The sequence below is a fragment of the Mustela lutreola genome, chromosome 8 (genome assembly GCF_030435805.1).
Source record: "Mustela lutreola isolate mMusLut2 chromosome 8, mMusLut2.pri, whole genome shotgun sequence".
Taxonomy (NCBI): domain Eukaryota; kingdom Metazoa; phylum Chordata; class Mammalia; order Carnivora; family Mustelidae; genus Mustela; species Mustela lutreola.
Window position 1 is genome coordinate 79,783,426 of NC_081297.1, and position 23,900 is coordinate 79,807,325.

At 36.4% G+C, this 23,900-nt stretch overlaps 1 pseudogene; it reads left to right on the forward strand.

Annotated features, from left to right (window-relative positions):
• Window positions 1-22,457: 22,457 nt before the first annotated feature.
• Window positions 22,458-23,179, forward strand: LOC131839791 (large ribosomal subunit protein uL30-like; annotated as a pseudogene).
• The last annotated feature ends 721 nt before the right edge of the window (window positions 23,180-23,900 follow it).

The following is a 23,900-nucleotide window of genomic DNA, read 5'->3' on the forward strand; positions in this document are numbered from 1 at the left end:
AAAACATGATCTGCCACCAAAAAGGAACAATTTCAAAGCTTCACCATTTCATCTAATTTTGTGTTTGTGCAAGGAGATAAATCAGAACACCTGATTAGGTTGTGCAGTGAGATTCTGTATTCATTAGCATTATTTCCATTTCCTTTGAGTATAGCCAAGAGCTTTATTCTCACAAACAGAATACATAAGGACTGAGTATCTGTTTGCCAATGGACCACTGGATGGGATGAAGACAGCTCATTCTTTATTCCACTTCGATCTCTGGCCTGTGTGATGGTACTGTCAACAAGGGGGTGACACAATGCCAAGTATCGTTGTGATTTTTATGACCTGGACATCTGTCTAGTATGTACTAGACTAGGACCACAAGTTCTATCACAGAGGCCATGGAAAAACTGCCAGATGGTAATGAATTTTAGCCACTGCTGACTTCAGCTGGATACAAACAAATGACCTAAGGGGACCAGATTCCATATCTCACTTCCAATCCTTTCAAGCAAACCACCCCTTCCAAGATAATGATTACCAATGTAACATTAATGCAGAAATAAACTTAAAGCCATGGAGTAACATTAATGTAAATAATTTGGATAATATGGCAAAAATTAAACACTTTTAGACAGATACTGAGCCAACTTTTTTTTTTTTTTGTAGGCTTTCTACTTCTTTCCTTCATCTGAAAGGGCCAATAATGAAGATTTGCCACATTTGTTTTTCTGTCTTGTTAACCCCAAAATAGAAAATGTTATTAGAATTATTGTCTCACTCACAGCATTCACAGAATAATGTATAATAAAATGATACTTTTTAAAACCAGGATTATAGCCAAAGGATAGCGTTTTTGCTCTGACGAATTTAATTTTCTAATAAACAGGGCATTTTATATTTGTTTTGTTTTTGTTTTCATTTTTACTTTGGTTTCAAGTCTTACTTTGTTATGTGTATAAGAAATTACCTCAATAATATAGTAAATGGAAATGACTATTAAATTTCTTACAGGGTCTTATGATCATAATAATGAATCTTAATTTGGAGGGTAGAAGAGATTAGACAAGGTTTATACTTAAAATGAGCTTGTTTTCTTCATTCTAGTATGTGATAGCATTTCTGTATTTTTTGCAAAATGGGAAGAGAAAAATACTAACTCACTTATGGTCATGATTAGCTGGTGTCCAAGTAATTAGTTTTAGCTAATTAGTTGATGAGTTGACTGTTACTCTAATGGTAGTTTTTTGATCTCTGAACTCACATTCGGTATATAAATCCATATGGCAAATTGCACAGGCTCTTAGTGGGAACTATGTGGAAAAGATATGGTAGACGACATATAAAAAGACCCACTTTTTAGGCACTCTCTTTAACATGCTGTACAAATATGAGAACCCTATGGCCCTTTTTCCACACATGGAATTAGGCCATAATGGAAAATCTCTTACCTGACAGATTATGGAGGGCCTCTGGTAAGCACTTCTTTCTCAGTGTTCAGCCATCAGAAGTTTTAATAAAGGCTCAGCCTGAAATATTTTTGGGAGCCTCCATATTTTTAGAGTAATATAAAGAAGGAAGATAAACAAAATCATAATCAAGTCTTAAATAAATGAAAATCTGGGGGGGATATAGCTTAGAAAACATAGTTGTACAATTATTTGAATGCATTCTTTGAATCAAAGATATAATATATCTTATAATGAGATACCCCATCTTATCTTTCCTACAAAATTACAAGTGCCTAGATGGAAAGAACTGTGTCTCATTTATCTTTTTATTTTCCATGGACCTTCTATGCAACATATGCTCAATAAGTATTTGTTAAGTAAATGAATCTCTATGAAAGTTATCTTTAAAAACAGTAAAGTTCCTGTATCCCTGGGGCAAATAATACATTATATGTTAATAAAAATAATCTAAACACAAACAAACAAACAAAATAACAGTAACGTTATAACCATAGGCTTTTTTTTTTTTTTTTAACTAACTGGAAAAGAGATTTAGGAAATCAACTAATCTATGAAAAATCATTAAGTATTAATTGGAAATTGCTTAACTACTCACAAGTCAGAATATTTTGGGGGAAGAAAAAAAAATTAAAAGCAGAGTCCCTAGGGGTGTCCTACACTGACCTCTGCTCAGTAACAGGGCCTTGCTAATCAGGTTGTTACTCAATAAAAGTGCTTTGGATTTAAGTTACTATTGAGGCTCTAACAAACTTCAGCAACTGAGAAGACAGATAGTGAAATAAATCATGTTAATCCTCCAGAGGAAAAAAGGATAGCCTCTAAAACCTGAAGAGCTAATAATCTGGAAAAATAAATAAGGATCATATAAAAGAAACTAAAATAAATATAGACCATTATTTAAGAGAATGTGAGGTGGAGGGGCATGGACTCGAGATCGCTATAGACAATGCTCATCAAATTATTGGGGGAGTCCCCAAATCTTTCTCTTTTTTGTGTTTTAAAAATTTAGTAGAAATCTAATTGACATACAATGTCATATTAATTTCAGGCATACAACCTATTGATTAAATAATTCTACATATTATTCAATGTTCACCAAGTCAAGTGTGGTTAACATTTGTCATCATGCAATATACTACTGACTATATTTCCATGTGGTACTTTTCATCTCCATGGCTTATTTGTTTTATAACTGGAAGTTTGTAATTCTTAATCCCCTTCATCAATTTCTCCCATTACCTCACTCTCTTCTCCTCTGGCATCCCCCAGTTTATTCTCTGTATTTAAGCGTTTGCTTGTTTTTGTTTGCTTATTCATTTGCTGGGTTGGTTTTTTTTTAGCTTCCACATTCAAGTGGAATCATAAGGTATTTGTCTTTGTCTGACATATTCTACTTAACATAATGCTCTCTTGGTCCATCCTTGTTGTCAGAAAAGGCATTATTTCTTTTTTCATGGGTGAATAATATTTCTGTGTGTGTGAGTATGTGTTCATACACACATGTGTCTGTTTAGCACATCTTTATCCGTTCATCTTTTGAAGGACACGTGGGTTGCTTTCATATCTTGACTATTGTAAATAATGCTGTAATAAATATAAGGGTGCATATATCTTTTTGAATTAATGTTTTCATTTCCTTTGGGTAAATGCTCAGTGCTGGAATTACTAGATCATATAGTATTTACATTTTTAATTGTTTGAGGAACTCTTACACTGTTTTCCACAGTGGTTGTACCAATTTATATTCCCACCAACAGAGCATGAGCATGCCCTTGTCTCTATATCCTTGCCAATATTTGTTACTTCTTGTCTTTTGGAAACTACCCATTCTAATCAGTGTGAAGCAATATCTCATTGTGCTTTTGATCTTCACTTCATTAGTGATGTTGAACATCCTTTTATATGTGTGTTGGCTATCCAAATGTTTTCTTTAGAAAAATGTACTCTGCTGGCTAATTGAACAAAATAATTAAAAAATTAATTAAAAAAAAAGTCTATTCAGGTCATCTGACCATTTTTAGTTTTTTTGGTGTTTAGTTGTATAAATGTTTTACATATTTTATTTTTTTTTTTTTTTTTTTTTTTTTTTTTTTTTTTAAAGATTTTATTTATTTATCTGACAGAGATCACAAGTAGGCAGAGAGGCAGGCAGAGAGAGAGAGGAGGAAGCAGGCTCCCTGCTGAGCAGAGAGCCCGATGCGGGACTCGATCCCAGGACCCTGAGATCATGACCTGAGCCGAAGGCAGCGGCTTAACCCACTGAGCCACCCAGGCGCCCAATGTTTTACATATTTTAGATATTTACCTCTAATCAGATATATCATTTGCAAATATCTTCTACCACTCAGTATAGTTTGCATTTCCATTTAATTGATGGTTTCCTTCTTCTGTGAAAAAGCTTTCTATTTTGGTATAACCCAATAGTTATATTTTTTCTTTTGTTTCCTTTGCCTGAAGAGACAAATCCATAAATATGTTGCTAAAGCTAACGTCCAAGAAAACTGCCTTTGTTTTCTATTAGGCATTTTGTAGTTTGAGATCTGATATTAAGGTCTTTAATCCATTTTGACTTTATGTTTTGTGTATAGTGTAAGAAAGTGGTGCAGTTTCATTGTTTTGCATGTAGCTGTCCAGTTTTCCCAGTACCATTTGTTGAAATGACTACCAAAAAGCTTTTTTTAAAATGTAAGTATGCCTATTGATATTTGCCATATTAAAAGCTAAAATTTTTAAAGAATTCATTAATTTGTCTTATTTTAAGATTTTTTTTTATTTGAGAGGGTGAGTAAGAGAGAAAGCATGAGTGAGGGGAGGAGCAGAGGCAGAGAGAGAAGCAGAGTCCCCGCTGAGCAGAGAGCCCTGCAAGGGGCTCAATCCCAGGACCCCAGGATCGTGACCTGAGCCAAAGGCAGATACTTAACTGACTGAGCCACCCAGGCATCCCAATAATTCATTTTTAAAATAACAGCAAATTCACTGAGGCCCCAATGTCACTGGCCAACTCCTTAGGAAGCTCTGACCTAGGGAGTCTGAGGCTAGAGAAAGTAATAAGCCTGAAAGAGTAAAAGGAACTTTAATGAGACATTTCTTGAAGTATCTATAGTGGGAAAAAGTACAAGTTTAAAGACCTGGATTTGAGACTTCATGAGTCACTTAAACCTTTCTGTATTTTAATTTCATTATTCGCACTGTCCAAGGTTGCTATGAGAATGTAATTGGTATATATATAGTAAAATATAAAGCTTTTTATACCTGCTCTTATTTTTGTTTAGTAGGACCCTGAATTAGGATTCAAGGGATGGATAATTAGCATGCAGATGTCTAGATTAGAGAGAATGCAAATGTTCCATTTTAGTGCTAATACCTAATGATTCACTTTAGTCATCATTGCACTTGCCCTACTGAAATATTTGACACTGGTTATCAGTCTCTCTTCCTTTAAATACTTTCTTATCAATCAGGACATTGCTCTCTGTTTTCTTACCTGGCCACTCTTTTCTGGTCATCTATGCTGGTTCCTCTTCTCTCTGAGCAATGATTATTAGAATTCCCAGGACACAAGCCTTGTCCAACTAACTACTCCATCTCCACTACTCCCTAAACAACCTCATCCCACTGATACCCTTAAATAACATCCCTGTGTCTATGAATCCCAAATGTACACCCCTAAATTGGAATAACCAATTGCCTATTTTACATATCAACTCGGCTGAATTTCACACTTGAGGTCTAAAAGCAAACCCCACCGCTGCTTTCTGATCAATCTCCTATTACTTTTGACTCTTGAACATGACCCTTTAGAACAGCTAGATTGCTTATATGTGGATTTTTGACAATAAGTAAGGTACAGTATTGTAAACACATTTTCTCTTCCTTATGGTTTTCTCAGTAACATTTTCTATTCTGTAGCTTACTTCATTGTAAGAATATAACATGTAATACATAAAACATACAAAATACATATTAATCAACCATTATGTTGTCGGTAAGACTTCCAATCCACAGTAGGCTATTAGCGTAGTTAAGTTTTGGGGGCCTCAAACGTTGGAATTTCAACTGCGTGGGAGAGGAGGGTCAGCACCCCAGCCACTATGTTGGCCAAGAGTCAATTGTCCTTGCTCCCTTCCGGTTCTGACTTCCAGGATTCCTCAACCTTCCAGTACAGCACACGAGCTCCTTTTTATAGCTCTTCTCTCCACCTATGGAGCTTTTTCTCTAAATGCACCAGTGGCCCTTCTTACTTCATCTTTGCTCTGATGTCACTTTCTTGGTCAAGTCTGTAACTGCAAACCTACTACAATTTCCAACTCTCCGCTCTCCACTCTTTCCTCGCACTCTCTATTCCACTTATTATCCATATTATTACATTAGAACATGTACTACATACTGCAAGATTATAGAATTACTCATTTGGGTTGCTACCTCCCCTCGGGTGCCAATTCTGCTTATTTTATTTCCATGTAAGCTCCATAAGGACAGAAATTTTTGCTTTCTTAGCTAATGTACGTCTTCTGAGGTCCTAGAATGGCACCCAGTAGGCACTCAAATGTTTGTTTAATGTGTAAATGTTTAGATGAAAATCTGGAAGTCATGGCGTCCAGAAGCAGCAAAAAATGCCCACGGTGGGGGTAACAAGGCAAAGTAGGGCATATGTGGGGGAAGCAGATGTGATCAATGTCAGCTAAACTTAACTGAAAGATGGTTCATGCTCCAGAGCAGAGCGATAGATGGAAGGGTGTTCTCGACAATAACGAAAGGTAACCTTCAAATAGATGTTCATGGGGTGCTGTGGCATTTTCTTCCAGGAGGACTGCTAAAAACAGAGACATCTATTTCTCTGTCATTGTTCAGTTTAATCTATTTGAAGGTAAAGGCTGAATGAAATGACTTCTTAGTCCTTTCCAGGTCCATGCCTTGTGATACATGAATTTGAAATTCAGCTTGAAAAACAATAGCTCATGAATCCAGGATGTACCCAGCCCATTACCCAATATAGGTAATGTGGATCCTATAAGCCTATTTTTGACAGAATGTAAATAATAGAGACAAGTGGGAATACTGATGGAGGAGGATTTGAATTATCTTCCATAATGGTTAATAAGTTATTTTTTAAAATTATAATTTGGTTTTGCCAATTTGCCAAAAGTAATACTACCAAATTATACTACCAAAGTTTCATTTTTTTAAAAAATATCTTGATGTTTCACTGCACCATCAAAAAGCATTTCCCAGTCCCTCCAAAAGATGAAATTTTCAACAAGCGAAAAACCTGTAGAGCCAAGTTGGGAGGTTAAAAACTCAGTAATGAATGTTCTTGTTCTTGTGGGTTATCTCAGATCCTTAGCATTATTTTAATGTCATTTTTTAATGTGAATTTCCATGCTATTTTAATTCATTAGTCATGGGCTATCATTTTTCGAAGTAATTACTGTAATTTCATCAAATGACATAATTATAGTAAATACTTTGATGTAATTACCATAAATATGGAAAGAGACACCCAAAGGTGTAATAATGTCACAAACTAAGATATTTATGATGTGTAAAGACAAATTATGATGACATTTATGACATGTAATAACATCACAGAGTTCTATGTTTATGTTGTATAAAGAATAATGATATAAATAGAATGTAAAATTACATCATGTAGATTAATTTCTTTTATAAATAGTATAGAAACTTGAGAGCTCTACAAGGCTTCAGGTTTGGATTAATAGATCGCGGCCACTTGTTGGCATTTTTCCCTTTGAACTCTAATAAATGACTTTGCTATTTTATTGGGGGTGAAAGCATTCCCCCTTAAAAGCATAGACAGACACAAAACAGAGACACAAAATGAAAAAACCATATTTAATGCTGAAAAAAGCACTCATTTGAAGACCTGAAAAATAACTTTGTGTTTGGAAGAAAAGTCAGGGTTTGGTCCATATTGTCAATTTAAACTAAAGGGTCATTTCCATATTTTTTTTTAAAAAGAAGTCAGCTTGACCATTTAGCACTCACCAAAGCAGATATCTATTTAATTGAGACATTTCTTCTTTTGTCATATTATTGAGCTTGGAGTCCTCGAAGGAATAACCTTGCATATATGCATTCTGACTATTGGAATAATGTGAAAATAGGTTTTGAGGAAAAAGGAAAGTAGAAGACCCCAAGCCTTGAACTCTAACTTTGTGAACTTATTCAATTTTCATTGTTAGACTGAGACAGAGAAATACCTGAAAAATAATTCTTATTGCAAAGATGCAGCTTAGGGTGAAAGATATCATGGACATCAGTTAGTTTAACTTACAATATTATTAGTGATCAATGTCTTCTGGCATAAAAGAGAAATTCGATGTTCAGAAGAAGACAGTCATTTCCTAATGTATTAGTCAGAAGATGTCTTACAGCAGTCACTATAAGATCTGGTTATATCTTGAGCCTGGAATCTGGGATAGTCTGGTCTGGGATTGTCATGCTCTATCCTTTTATTCACTAGTAGAGTTTAAAAGATTCTTCTCACTCTGGAGCCTTAGTGGTTCTCAAAGTCTTGATAATGTTTTAGGGCATGGTAATTTTCCCTCCCTGAACTTAATGACAGGTGACCACAGTGATCATTTTGGTAAGTGTCTTGGCACTTTTCACCATGGGCTGCCAAACAAGAACAAGTGATTATTTGGAGGGGGGCTGTGTAAAACCCAGTCTCGATCATCAATCCACAGACTGTATCTCCTTAAAGGTCTGTTGCTTGCAAGCATTTCTGATACTGATTCTGCATTTGTGAGGGTTCTTAACTGTAAGCAACAGAATCCACTCCAGTTAGTCGAAGTGGTAAATGCCTCTATGAAGTCATCTTCTGCGGTTCACATAATCTCCATGAGGGCCCTAAATCAGACTCAGAAGCTACACTAGTGGGAAGAAAATCCAAATGTGCTTCCGGGCTGCTTGCACGAATGATACCACTTCCATGGGCACAGCATAACCCTTTGCTGGGAGGGTGAGCATAGAGCCTTGGGAAGTTACTGCTGGGATCTCGATCTCTGCTATGTCTGATAGTTCAATGTCCCTGAGCCACGTTCCTCCACACACGTCTTCACAGTGGATGCCAGACACGCCCCACTGCTCCGGTTGCTCTCAGCTGCAGGGAAGTCATTGCCCGGGATGACTGGCATGTCAGCTGATTGCTGTCCTGTGGCTGAGCCTCACCAGCACAGGAGACCGAAAGGTGAGATCGTGGCATAAAACTTGAAGAAAAGGAAATTATAGCATGGAAAGCTTTCTTAAAATTAAAAAAAAAAAAAATTGTTTTCAAAAACTCTCCGGGCTGACATCAACTTTACACAGGTCTCCTACATCTGGGAAATACTCTATGGGACCTCAGGTTTAGAAAACACATGCAGATATTTTAAATTGTTTTCAATCAGGTCAGTCAAGATTTACTCTTGTATTAAATTACAAAGGCACTTGTGTGTTTTGAGTTTATCCCACTGTGTCTGTGGAACTCTGCCTTTTAGAATCAGGGTGTGGTGATGGAGATGAATATGTAAATAGCGCAGGTCTGATTGGCTATGAGTTGGTAAATGAAACACTGTTCTAAACTAAATTCCATTGCATTTTTTTAAGTGTCATCTGTCATCAGGATCCCAATATCAATTTAAAATGCTTTTGATTTTGACTAAATCACGAGGGGTCACCCCAGTATGTCTGCTACAGAATCGATCAACTTTTATGTAACATGAACGCAGTCACAGTTTTTGCAGAATGATTTGGACGGCCCGAAAATCAGCAAGAATCTGTCACTGGGGTAGCCAGACATTAGAATAACCTTCTTCTAAGCCAATGGCTTGCATTTTGGAAAAAGTGGTCACAGTGATTCACTGTGGTAGCGAAACTATGTGGGTCCTCATTCAGCTGAGGACACTGTTTCCAGGGAAAGTTACCCTCTAGTTTGGCTCAAATATAAGCAGTCCCCCCACAAAAAAAGTTCACCCCACAATCCTTCGTACTGAGGGTGCTGACAGGCTAAAACACAAACAAAATTGAAAGGAAAAATAAAAAAAAACAGTGCACACAAAACTTACGGGATTTTCCAGATGTTTGCAGGTGGGGTTAATCATTAAAAACTACCAGAATTTAGCCACTGTAATGAAAAACAGTCTACTTTGATGAAATCTAACTAAGAAAGCTCAGAAAGAATAATTCCCTTTTGAAGTATTGAAAAGCTGATAGCTGAATGTTTCCGAATATATATTTTAGCAAAGAGATGACATAAACAAAGGTAGAATTTGCAAGTAAATTTGGAGAGTACAAAAAAATCATTATTTTTTTAGTAATTATTAGTTTTCTACAGCAGAATGTTCTCTTAACTTTATGATCAGTCTTGCCAGGACCAATATGAAAAATGATACACTCTCAATTCTAACTCCATTTTGTTCTCGTGTGTGTGTGTGTGTGTGTGTGTGTGTGTGTGTGTTTTGTTTTTAGAGGGAAAGAGAGCAGGGGGAAGAGGGAGAGAGAGAATCCTCAAGCAGCTCCATGCTGAGTGTGAACCCCCATGTGGGGTTCCATCTCACAACCCTGAGACCATGACCTGAGCTGAAATCAAGAGTCGGTTGCTTATCTGACTGAGCCATCCAGGTGTCCCCATGTTGCTTTGGTTTTTAACTACAGTACATCAGTAGTTGACCAATCACTAGAATTACTTGCCATTTAAAGCACACAGGGTGTAATTGTACCCAGGTCTTTTATTTTCTGCTTTATCCCATTTTAAATTAGTTTTATAGCACCCAAATGTTTTAGAGTTTTGATTGAAAGCTCCAGTTTTTTTCAGCGCATCTTTAATGAAAATGTATATGAATGGGAAGACTTTCTGAATGGTTAGTTAGGATAATGGATGTCATCAAACTGCAGCATGGAAAAACTGGGGTGCTACAGAGATTACCCCGCCGGATGCCTGGTGTATTTAGAACCCATGATTTCTAAACCTGACTCTAATCCTGCCTTCCTGTGTGCTGCCCTTAATAGATAACCTAACATCTCTTACTTCCGTTTTTTCATCTATTGAATTAGGGATGGTGGAACAGTATGCTTGTCAAATCGCCACGGTATGAAAGGGGTACATTTGAACCTAGTAGAAAATGTTTTGTCCATCTCCTCAGCAAAATGAAACAAGCCCCTATTGTGTTTTAAGAGTGAACTCAATTGCCTGATTTATGCTGTCACATGTTTGCAAAGAGTGTAAATTGATTTTCACTCAAAACAGACTGAAAAGCCAAAGTGCTTGCCAAACTTGTAATCGCTAACCTGTCTGGAAAAGCTCACCCAAACCCATGGAATCTGAAAGACTATAAATGTTTAAATTAGACACTTGGAGAAAGCTACTTCAGCCAGAATCATTCACAGAGGCAAGCTAATTGTAAGCTACACAAACAAACAAACAAACAAACAATTCATCTCAAGAGTGCAACGGCCAGTGTTTCTCCAAATTGATTAACTTTCAGTACAGCTAGACTGAAGAAACTTCACACATATTTATTCTGAGAAAATAAATTTCTCAAGGCAGGTCTGTAGATCTGCAGTGTTGACCTGGGCTAACTTTTTTTCTTCAGGGGCAAGGGGTCCCTAGAACATGTAGTTGACTTGGGGTAAACCTGGAAGTTTCTGGAAGTTGGGGAAAAACTCAGTTAACAGCAAGACTTGCTATTTTGCTGCATTTAAACATTGTGGCCAAGAACTTAATCCCAGCTTTTTACAAACCTGGGTTTGAAATCCAGTTCCCATGTCTGCATATTCTGTGTTTCCTGTCATCGTGTATCAAGTGGAGATAATCCTGGTACTTTACCGCATAGGGCTTCTGTGGGGGCCACTGTGGTGAAGTTCACAGTAAGATGCACATGGTCAATGCTGAGTCTATCAACAGCTGTTGATCACTTGACTCTTTTTTTTTTTTTTTAAAGATTCTATTTATTTGACAGAGAGAGAGAGATCACAAGTAGGCAGAAAGGAAGACAGAGAGAGAGAGGGATGCAGGCCCCCTGCTGAGCAGAGATCCTGATGCGGAACTCGATCCCAGGACCCCAGAATCATGACCTGAGCCGAAGGCAGGGTCTTAACCCACTGAGCCACCCAGTCGCCCCGATTCACCCCAGTCGCCCTGATTCACTTGACTCTTACAAGGTTTTATGTTTTTGTTTTTGTTTTTGTTTTGTTTTGTTTCCATGAGAGATAAATATGCTTCTTAATTTTCTAGAGTGACCCACCATCCATGTTGTTCCAGGGCCAGGGCTCTTCAAGGAGGTGCTAAAAGGAGAATCCCTAGTAAACCGGGGTGATTGGTCACCATAGCCTTTGCTAAGGAGCCAGAGACAAAGTGAAGTTGGAATTGTGCCAAAACGTACTGGGACCGTGGGCTAGAATCAAAGCCAGTATTTGTTTTACTTGACCATGGATCTCTTCGGTGTTATAAAGGTGATTTAGCCACTGCTGTTGTCACGTGGAGAGCTGGTACAGTTGTCTCCTCCACTTAATCACTCAACAGGTGAAGTGAACAAAAAATGAACCAGATGTTTCCACAAACTTGTATTGAGGATTTACTACTATCTACTGTGTGTAGTTGGAAGTTGATCAATATCGGACTTCCCAAGTGAGATAAAATGTGACAGGTGCGGCAATAAATACAGGGGTAAGGTATAGTATTTGGACAAATTGTGCTTTATTTCAGAACTCATAGTGTTAATATTTGCCAACATCTGCTTCCCTCAAGGTCTTGCAGACTCCTCGGCAGCAGGACGTGTGCATGTCTTCTTCGGCTGGGAGCCTGCAGGATCCATGACAGGGCCATGTAAGAGCCAGTCTGTAAACATTCATAAAATAAACAAATTCTATGACATTAAAAGCATGCTCTTACAGCACTTTTTCATGGTTTCATCAATTAAATATTTCTATCCAAAAGAAAAGCTGAGATCTGAAAGATGTCCAGATCAAGACATTTGTCTCTGTATACGTACATATAGGCACACATGAATACATATGCATGTCTTGTGTGCGTGTGGGGGGTGTGAAAGAAGAATGTGAGCTGGGGCACCTGGGTGGCTCAGTGGGTTAAAGCCTCTGCCTTCAGCTCAGGTCATGATCCCAGGGTCCTGGGATCGAGTCCTGTATCGGGCTTTCTGCAAAGCAGGGAGTCTGCCTACTCCTCTCTCTCTGCCTGCTTCTCTGCCTACTTGTGATCTGTCTGTCAATAAATAAATAAAAACTTAAAAAAAAAAAAAAGAATGTGAGCTAAAAGTAATGGTTTAAAGGTAGTCAACATAGAGTTAATTTCTTTTCAGACATCTTGATTGGATATGTATAGATAGAATAATAGAGTGACTAAAATGTCCTTTTTAAAAATATGCTCCAATTTTTAGAACATTTTTCTACTGACAGAAAAACAGTTCACTGTTTTAATGTTTCACATTTCCTTGATTTTTCCCTAATGACCTTTTTCTATTCCAGGATCTCATTCAGGATACCACATTACATTTGTTTATTTGTTTGTTTGTTTGTTTATTATTTAGTATTTTTTATTTTTATTTTTTAATTTAAATTGAATTTAATTCAAATATCATGTATTATCAGTTTCAGAGGTAGAATGTAGTGATTCATTAGTTGCACATAACACCCAGGGCTCCTTACTACAAGTTCCCTCCTTAATGCCCATCACCCAGTCATCCCATGCCCCACCTACTTCCCCCCTAGCAACCCTGAGTTTGTTTCCTAGAGTTGAGTCTCTTACGGTTTGTTTCCCTCTCTTTTTTCTTCTTATTTTTCCTTCTCCTCCCCTACTACAAAACACTGTTTTGTTTCTTAAATCCCGCATGTGATATTTGTCTTTCTCTGATTTATTTCATTAACATAACACCCTCTAGTTCCAGCAACATTATTGCAAATGACGATATTTCATTCTTCTTCTTTTTTTTTTAAGATTTTTTATTTATTTGACAGAGAGAGAGATCACAAGTAGGCAGAGAGGCAGACAGAGAGAGAGAGAGAGAGAGAGAGAGGAAAGCAGACTCACCTCTGAGCAGAGAGCCCGATGTGGAACTCGATCCTAGGACCCTGAGATCATGACCTGAGCCGAAGGCAGCAGCTTAACCCACTGAGCCAGCCAGGAGCCTAGAGACTTCATTCTTCTTGATGGCTGAGTAATATTCCATTGTGTGTTTTTGTGTGTGTGTGTGTGTGTGTGTGTGTGTGTGTACACAAGTACATCTTTTTCTATTCATTTTTATTTATTCATTTTTCTGGTCTCTTCCCATATTTTAGCTATTGTGGACATTGCTAAAATAAACACTGGGGTGCACGTGCCCCTTTGAATCACTATTAGATACCGCATTACATTTAGATGTCAAGTCTCAGGCTTTTCTTTGGTATGACAATTTCTCAGATTTTCCTTGTTTCAGATGACCTTGATGGTTTTGAGTGATACTAATCAGAAACTTCATAGTATGTCCCTTTATTGGGTTTTGTCTGATGTTTCTCTCATGATTAAACCAGGGTTGTAGGTTTGGGGGAGGAAAACCGTGGATGCCAAGTGTTACTTTTATCACATCAGGATCCATCCCAGCAACATGATTTCTCATGGTTGATATTGATCCTGGTCACCTGCTGAGACTATTAGTCAAGTTCCTCCCCTGTAAATAAATCTTTTAAAATGAGACTATACTACACATAAAATTCTTCCTTAAAATTATTTAATTTTTTCAAGAAAATTGAAATGAAACTGAAAGATTTGCCAAACAGAGGATGTGTCTCACATACTTGCTTGTAAAAGACTTTTCTTATGATAGTAAACATCTATTTACTCTTTAAACTCCCACTGTTGCTAGTGCTCTAAATTGAAGAACAATCTAGCCCTATTACACGCACTCTGGGGAGGAGTGTCAATCAAGATGTCCTGTCAAATCTCGACTGAGAGATAAGGGCTTATTTAGCAGAGGCAAATCAACGCATTTTTCCAGATATTTAAATCTTGAATCTTAACACTAAAACAGGAAATAGTCAAAACTGATTTGATATGAATGTGGTGCTCCCAAGAAACCATTCATTAATTTTAGCTATCTTGTTCCCGAAGCCTTTCCAATTACTGTCCTTCTGATGTCGATTGTTGTCTTTCTTTGATTCTGTAATCTATTCCATTCATTTTTTTCTTAGGTTTTGATAGCATTTGTGTCTGTTGCTTACAGTGAAAAATTGTTAATTGTAGTTACTTTAAAGTAATAATAAATAACAAGAATTGGTGGCATTACTCTCACCATAACATATTTCATCTTTAAACAGATTTCATGTCCTTCTTTCTCCGCTCTTGAAAGTTTCCTCCTACTTCCTCTCCTTCCCTCATTTTTGATTGTTGAGCTATTGTTTTTATGGTTTATAAAAACCATAAACCATATAAAGCATGGTTTATGACTATAGTGTTCAGGAGGGCTTTGTTAAGCTGGATAACAGCAACCATAAATTTTAATGGCTCAACAAAAAATTTTTCCTTACTCATGCTGTATCGCCATTGTAGGTCAACTGGAAGCTCTGTTGCATGTCTCTTTACTTAGGGATAGGATTTCCATATTCCCAACAGACAGAAATCTTCAGGATTTGAGAAAGAGAACAACATTCCTGTGGATTCTTGGGAATTCCCCAAAATTCAAGTTATTCTGTATGTTGCATCATACTCCACATATTTTAAAATTGTAATACATGACCATGTCTATAAAAAACAAATCCTTTTTTGTAATGTGGTTATGCTAAAACCTTCAGAGGTTTTCTTTTATTTTTTTTTAACTGCCAACCAATTTTATTTTCTTTACCAAGAATTGATTTTTTTAATTTAATTTAATTTGTGTGTGTGTGTGTGTGTGTGTTCCAAAATTCAGAGGTTTCCTTTGATAAGAAAAAAGAATTCTAACCATGGGTATAGGGTTAATTTTGGGGTATGATGATCATGTTCAAAAGTTAATGTATTATTTATACAACTCTGTGACTATTTTAAAAACCATGGAATTGTATACTTTAAAAGGATAAATGTTATGGTATATAAATTATAACTAAAGAGAAAATAGATCATAATAATAGAATAATTTATGATGATGATGATGATGAACCAAAATATTGTCATGAGATTTATATTTTCTCTCTATATATAGTTTTTCTATAATATTTTATATATCCTAATATATATTTAATATGTTATATATAATGTATCATATTAGATATTATAAAATATATTCATTCATATATATATAAGATATATTCATTCATAATAATAGACTATACTTTTATTATATATAATAATATATTATAAACTCATATTTATGTCATATATGGTACATAATAATATATATTTACAAATATATGTATATATACACACATATATATAGCTATATATGTATCAATGACATGTGAAAATAATATTAGTCTGATATTGACATTTGGTGATATCAAACTTTAAAAAAAAGGTATCATTAACAGAAAATAAATACCAAATTAAAATCATTTAAATAATTAATAGGTAAACCTCAAATATTTAAATCTCCCTACCAACCTTATTATATATTAGTGTTGAATTGCAACCTAATACTTCTGGATGAGTATAAGCTTACTCATGTATGAATACTGGCACACATTAAGGAGAAGGTCACTTATGAATATTGACACATATCAGTCCCTTAAGTACTTTGCTGACTCTCAATATCTCCAACAGCCCATGTTAGTCGCTTAGCTAGTGAATTATCACTCATGTTTCTGATACCTAGAATGGAAACACAAGGTCTTATACCTTCACAATGTTGTTTTGCTATTAATTGCTGGGATACACAATTACTTGTGTTTTTACATATCTTCATAGATTCTTCACAATGATCTAATGAGGTAGTATTTATCAGCATTGCTTTTATGTACAAGAACATTAAGACTTGGGGAAAAAAGTAACTTGGGGTGCCTGATTGGCTCAGTTGGAAGAGCATGCAACTCTTGATCTCAGGGTTGTGAGTTCGAGCCCCATGTCGGGTGTAGAAATTACTTAAAAAAAAAAAAAAAGAATAATAAAGTTTAAAAAAGAAAAGAAGCAACTTGACCAAGATTGCACAGGTACTGAATTACATTTGACTAATACTTACTGGTTCCATATACTGTGCCAGGCACATTACTGAGTGAATCATACATTTCAGCATCTCTAAAGGGTGGGTATTATGATCTATACTTTTTTTGATAATAAATAGATCTCAAACATCCACTTGGTTCTGTAATAGAAGAGTTAATAATCACATCTTTTCCTTCAAAAGAATTATTAGTCAAATAAATTTCAATATTATAGTTACTTGTGAGAGGAAAAAAAAAAAAAAAAAGGTCAAGAAGCAGGAGTTTTTCTTCAGATTCAAGTCCCCTGCTACAAACAACATTTCTAGAGCCAGATTAAATATATAGTCCTTGCTGTGGACTGGCATGTTTGAGTCTACCTTCCCAAATTCCTTGTTGAAACTCTAAGTTCCAGTGCAATGGTATTAAAAGGTGGGGGCTTCGGGAGGTACTAAGTTTTAGATGAGGTCATGAGGGTGTTACCCCCATGATGGGATTAATGTCCTCATAAAAAGACAAAGAGTCTAGTGCTTTGCTCTTTCAGTCCTGTGAGGATACAATGAGAAGACTGACATCTGCAAATCAGGAAGAAGACCCCCATTTGAATCTGCAAGGACCTTGATCTTGGACTTCCCAGCTTCCGGAACTGTGAGAAGTGAATGTCTGTTGTTTAAGCTACCTAGTCTATGGTATTTTTGTTAGAGTAGCTTGAACTCACTGAAACAGCCCTATAAGTCTTAGAAAAGTAGCCAAGGAGAAAGATAGAAAATATTAGGGCAGGGGTATGATTTTGTTTCTATCTTCCATCTATCTTAAAAATTTAATAGACAAGAAAACATTAGGTAGGTCATTGGTAATAAATTGGCCACCTTCTTTAGCTTCCATTAATACTTTGGCCTGTCCTTAGCATATACCTGCTTTGGGGCTTTCCGTGTTGCCAGTGAAGTATGGGGTCAGCAAGTTCATCTTCCTTCTCTTTGTTAAAAGAGACTTGTTTAATGATGCAGCAGCGCCTGATAAAAATTTTAACGAAGGACACTTTAGTGACCCAAGTAATCCGTTCAACCAAAGTTGCCTCTGAAGCCATTAAACCTTTGGCCTATACCTTCTGGGCATGAGCCCAAATGAAAAAACTAAAACAAAAACTCCAGTCCCATTAATACTTCTCGCCCTAAGTTTTTTGTCTTAGTGAATAATTTGTATACGACAGAATTCTATCTGTTCTTGGCAAATACTTACACAGGTTTCTTTTGAGATGAAGGATATCCTCCATAAGACTGAAGCTAAATATTCTTGCTTAATTTTTTTAGATGAGAACATGGGAAGGGTGCAGAATTTTTTAAAAATATACTTCTTGTGTATTTGTATTTCTTCCTCTACTGGTTCTTCTCATTTATTTATGCATAAGGATAATTTCTATGAATTAGTGATTAAGCAAGTACAATTCTAATACCAAGGGGGGGAAGTTTCCTATACAAATCTCATTTTAATAAGTTAAACAGAGGCCTAGTGAGAGAGAGAAGGAAGTTCTCAGGTGGCATAGAGAGAACTATTTTAAAAATATATATGTCCCACATTTGTTACTGATTTACGTAATATATAAACATATATTGATTACAAATGGACATAGATGGACACATACAATGATACAATGCATATTCATGTGTGCTTTTTACTATGTTCTCTTTTTAATTTTCTTTTCCAGTTTTACTTAAAAGTTAAATAAAAGCTTCTCCCTTATGCTACTATTGCTACCACCACCCACAATCACTGAGGCAGGGAAGTCATCTTATATTTTAATATATAGATAGATTTTTTCTGTGCTTATAGAATTATATTAAATGAATATATGTATCTGTCTATACAAACATATGTGAGATTTTTAGGTCTTTGCTTAGTTTCCAAAAATGGCATGACAGTAGATATGCTCTTTATATCTTGCTCTTCTCCTTCAACCGAAGTTCTTAGAATCCTTTTGAGTCAAGTGGTGTGATCCTACTTATTATTTTTAATAAATACAATATATCCTAAGGTATGGATTTATCATAATTTGTTCAATCATATCCTTTTCACTTGTTTCCACCTTTTTAAAAAATTCTAGTAACTATGAACAACGCTACAGTAATTATCCTTGTACATACTTTCATATACATTGGTGTTTTTCATTCTTCAGAATAGATGCCCAAGAGAGGAATTACTAGGTCAAAGCATGTGTCAGTTACTGGAGGCTAGAGAGAGTAACTCAAACTGCCATCCTTGGTGGCTCCCTGGGAAGAAGAAAAGTGCATTGAGGAGCACTTCTGTGTGTGGGATGTTTATAAGGACCTGGCCCAGTAGGGGTACTGTTAGGGATCGATTGTTTCTGTCCCCACCCCCCCAATTCATATGTCAAACTCCTAATTCCCAAAGCTGGGTATTTATAAGTGGAGCCTTTGGGAGATAACTGAGTTTAGATGAGATCATAGGGATGAAACCACCACAGTGGCGGCGGGGGGAGAGGGGTGTGAGCAGAAGGGGAAGAGAGGTCAGACCTTTTTCTGACATGAGAAGGACACAGCAAGAATGGTGCAATCTAGGAAGTAGGCACCCACCAGGAAGGAAATCTGCTGACTTCTTAATCCCGGACTTCTCTGCAGCTTCCAGTACTGTAAGAACTGAGTATCTGTTGTATACACACATCAAAACCTCACATGGTGCCCCTTAAATACATACAATGCTTATTAATCATTCCACAAAAAAGCTGGGGAAAAAAAATCTGTTGCCTAAGCTCCCTAGTCTACAGCATTTTGTTACAGCTGCCCAAGACAGTACAGGCACAAACCGTTCCTTCTCAGGCACTGGCCGAATGCAGTCACATGAGGCAGGAAGATGGAATCAAAGCACACGCCACAGAAGTAGAGAAAAATAGATTTGGAGAGCTCTGGGCCTTCTCTTTCGATAAATGTGTGTGGGCGCTTTCCTAAATGTTAGTAGTTTGCTTTTCTAAAAAGTCTGTAGCTCCACATTTCTTTACTGGCCGAACATAGATGTTATAGGGCTTTTTAACTTTGAATGCCATGATGATTGTTAATCGATATTTTAAAAATATAACTTGCATTTGTTTTTCTGATGGCAATTAAATTCAAACATCTTTTCAAATGCTGCTGGCCACTGTATTTGCTTCTCTGTGAATTGCTACTTCATAGTCTTAGCCTACTTCTTAACTGAGGTTTTTTGTTGTCTTATCAATTTATAAGAGGATTGTTAGAGTTATTAAACTCTGAATTGCAAATATCATTTCCAAATCTATCATTTTCTTTTTATCGTAGTTGTGGTATCTTTTCCTGTAAAAATGTTACATTAAAATTATAAAATACTTATCTTTTCTCTTATGGTTTCTGGTATACCAGTTTGGTTAAAAAGTTCTCACAAAAGTTGTGCATAGAGTCTCCCATGTTTTATCGATAATGTTACTGCCCTGCTAAAGTTTAAACATTTCATCTATCAGGATATTATTCATTTTAAGGGACATAATAAATCGCAGGCATGAGTAGAGAAGTGAATTCATCACTGAAAAGTTGGATTCATTCGAACAAACTTTTTGGCCAAATACTGACTTTTACAATGTACAATAGGGTTCATTTTTATTGTCTTCCAAATGTATAAGGGTCCAATCTCTAAGTTTTTGGCTTCTCAATATTTCAACCAATAATAAAAATATTCTTGTCATTTTACCCATTGTTCATCTTTTGGAGTATGTGAAAACACGTCAATGAGATCGCCACAGAAGCCTCTTGAGCTTTTGTAAGGAAATGAACATCCGCTATCACATTGTAAAGAAGAAAAGCCTGCTTATCCAGGCTTATCCAAGAACCGATCAAATTCTGTGAAATTCATCACTTGCTTTCATAGGAAAAAAAAAAAATCACGTAAGTATAAAAAGTAACTGCAGACTTAAAACCATGATAAAAGTAATAATAAAAATCTATACCATTAAGAAAACTACAAGATGGATGTGAAGTCTCACACATGAACCCATTTTCCCCTTCATTCCTTTTGCCTTTATGTTCAGGAAGTAATTGTGACCCATTGATTCTTTCCTTTCATTGTCAAAGAAAAATGTCAAGGTTAGAAACCACTTCCAGTCACATTACTTTGGAGCCCCACTTTCCTCTCACTTATTCTTTTAAAAGGCCTTTGCTTGGGCTTAGTAGGGCAAGTTGAATGTCTGAGATCTAAAATGTCATAAAGAAATGCTCTTGTTAAAAAAATCACATTTCCATGAACAGAAATATTCAGAACACAAGGAGAGGATAGCACATTTTAAAATACCAGAGTAAACCATGGTATTCTTTCCCCAATCAGCTGTACACAGCTTCTGTTAGATTGTATGCTAACGGAGCCCTCACACACAGAATGTCACTGACATGAAGAAATTCTAAGAAAAATTTTAAATGAAGTTTGATTTTCCTGGCAGACATTGCTAAAGCTATTCCAGTTTAGATGTTCTGAGCACAGCCCTGAATTTCAGCACTTCTCCAGTTTCAATCACTTCCACGGGCATATCTTTATTTAATCATTTCAGTTTGAAAGGCATATTTGTTGTCCATTTTAAGCACATTTCTTTCATTATCACTTTGTCACCCAAAAATAGTGTTTTCTTGAGGGCTCATTTTTATTTAGCAAAAATGACCATAATGCCCTTTAAAAGTTGTGAAATCTTCTTTTGAATATTTTCAAATACCTAGAGCCATAGACTCAAAGATTTTCAGAACAATTTAACTTATATTCGTGTATCAGGCTTAAATATGTTAGGTGAAGAAACAATACAGTATATATATTCGGGTGCTGATTTCTTAATTATAAAAATTGGTACCACTCAATCTATTTTGGCAAAAATATCTCTGGGACTACTCTGGTCATTTTCTTGAAAGCATGTTCTAGTCAAATGATTGACTCCCTGATGCAGAGAACCACCATGATTTATCTGCTTTCTTATTCTTCTTTTTGTTGAGCTTTATGTTTGGAGAATGACTTCATTCAACAACTTCTTTGATAGCTATAAAATATCATTACATCCAGATGTAATGAACATTGTAGTTAGTCTCATTATATATGACAGTAGCAAACTCACATTTGGGTTCTGGAAAATTCTGAGAAACTGAGGAAAGTTGAGGCCCCTCTTCCAAGAACAATGAATGTATGAACAAACACTAATGGGTTGATAAGGTATTTCTTCTAATCCATGAAGCTTATAAATGGACCACTAAGATTCAATATTATCATTGTGGTAGTGATCTACTGCTGTGTAACAATATTGTCACAAATTTAGCACTTAACATGGCACATATTTATCTTGCAGCTTCTATTGGTAGGAGTCCTGCTGTGCTTAGCTAGGTTCTCTGCTTTAGGGTCTCATAAAGTTGTAGTCAAGCTATTGTCAAGGCCTATGGTCTGAGCCTTGAGTAGGATCCACTTCCCAACTTGTTGGTAGAATTCAGCTCCTTGCAGGGACTTGAAGGCCTATTTTCTTGCCAGCTGTTGATCAGAGGCTGCCCTGAGTGCAGTTTACAACACGACATTATTATTGACTTCTTTAAAGCCAGCAAGTGGGAGAGAATATACCAAGACCACCTTATAGTTTTTTTCAGCTTTATTAAGGTATAATTAACAAATAAAAAATGTGCATATTTAAGGATGACCTGATGTTTTGATATACATATACATTTTGAAACGGTCCCCGCAATCAAACTAGTTAATATTTACACCATCTCACATAATTTTATCTCTCTCTCCCTTCCTTCCTTCCTTCCTTCTCCTCCTTTCCTCCTCCTCCTTCTTCTCTTTCTTCTCTTGTGGAGATAGTACTTAAAGTTTCCCTTCTTAGTAAATTCAAGTATACAGCTTTTTGTCCTGTCTGGAGCCATGGAAGGTGCAGAAAAAAAGAAAAAAGAAGGTTCCTGTTGTGTCAGAGACTCCTAAGAAAAAGCAGAGGAATTCTGCAGAGTTAATATCAAGCGCCTGAGAAAGAAATTTGTTCAAAAGATGCTTCAAAAGGCATTGAGGAAGCTTATTTATGAAAAAGCTAAGCATTACCAGAAGGAATATAGGCAGATGCACAGAACTAAGATTCAAATGGCAAGAAAAGCTGGCAACTTCTATGTACCTGCAGAACCTAAATTGTAATTTGTCATCAGGACTGGAGGTATTGATGGTGAGAACCTGAAGGTTTGAAAGATGTTGCAGCTTCTTTCTCTTCACAAGATTCAGGGCAACCTTTGTTAAGTTCAGCAAGGCTTCAGCTAACATGGTAACAATTGTGGAACCATATTTAGCATGGGGGGGTCCCCAAACCTGACATCTGTACATGAATTGATCTACAACCATGGTTATGGCAAAGTCATTAAGAAGTGACAGATAGCACACTGACTGCTCAGTCTCTTGGTAAATATGGCAGCATCTGCTTGGAGGATCCAACTGACAAGATCTATACTGTTGAAAAAGGTTTCAAAGAAGAAAACAGTTTCTTATGGCCCTTCAAATTATCTTACCCATGAGGGAGGAGGAAGAAAAAGACCACGCATTTTGTAGAAGGTGGAGGTGCTGGCCACAGGGAAGATGAAATCAATAGCTTATTGGAAGGATGAGCTAAGGTATCTAACAATGTTTTCATCCAGTCAGTTAATACATGATTACTTACAAATTGAAAAAAAAAAAAAAAGAATTCAAGTATACCATATGGTTTTGTTAACTAAAATCATCATGCTCTGTTCATTAGATCTCCAGAACTTACTCATATTATATAACCAGAACTTTGTACTGTTTGACTAACTTCTCCCCATTTCTCTCCATGCTCAGCCTATGACAACCACCAGATGCAACTCCCTGCATCTATGGATTTGACTAGTTTTGATCCCTCCTATAAGTGAGATTATGCAGTTTTTGTCATTCTGTTTCTGGCTTATTTCACTTAGTGTGATGCTCTCCAGGTCCATCTACATTGTCACAAATGGCAGGGTTTCCTTCTTTTCTTAAAGCTGAATTACATGTGTCTACATCTCACGTTCTCTTTTTCCTTTCATCTGTCAACAGACACTAGGTAGCTTTCCGTATCTTGGCTATTGTGAATAATGCTGCTGTGAACAGAGGAGTACAATTATCTCTTTGAGATACTTTTATTTCCTTTGGGTATAGACCCGGAAGCAAGATTGCTGGATGATATATTTCTACTTTTAATTTCCCGAGGAACATCCATGGTGTTTTCCATGGTGGCTGTACCAATATGGGACACAAGGGTTCACTTTTCTTCACACACTTGCCAACGCTTGTTATCTATTGTCATTTTGATAATAGCCATTCTAAACTGTG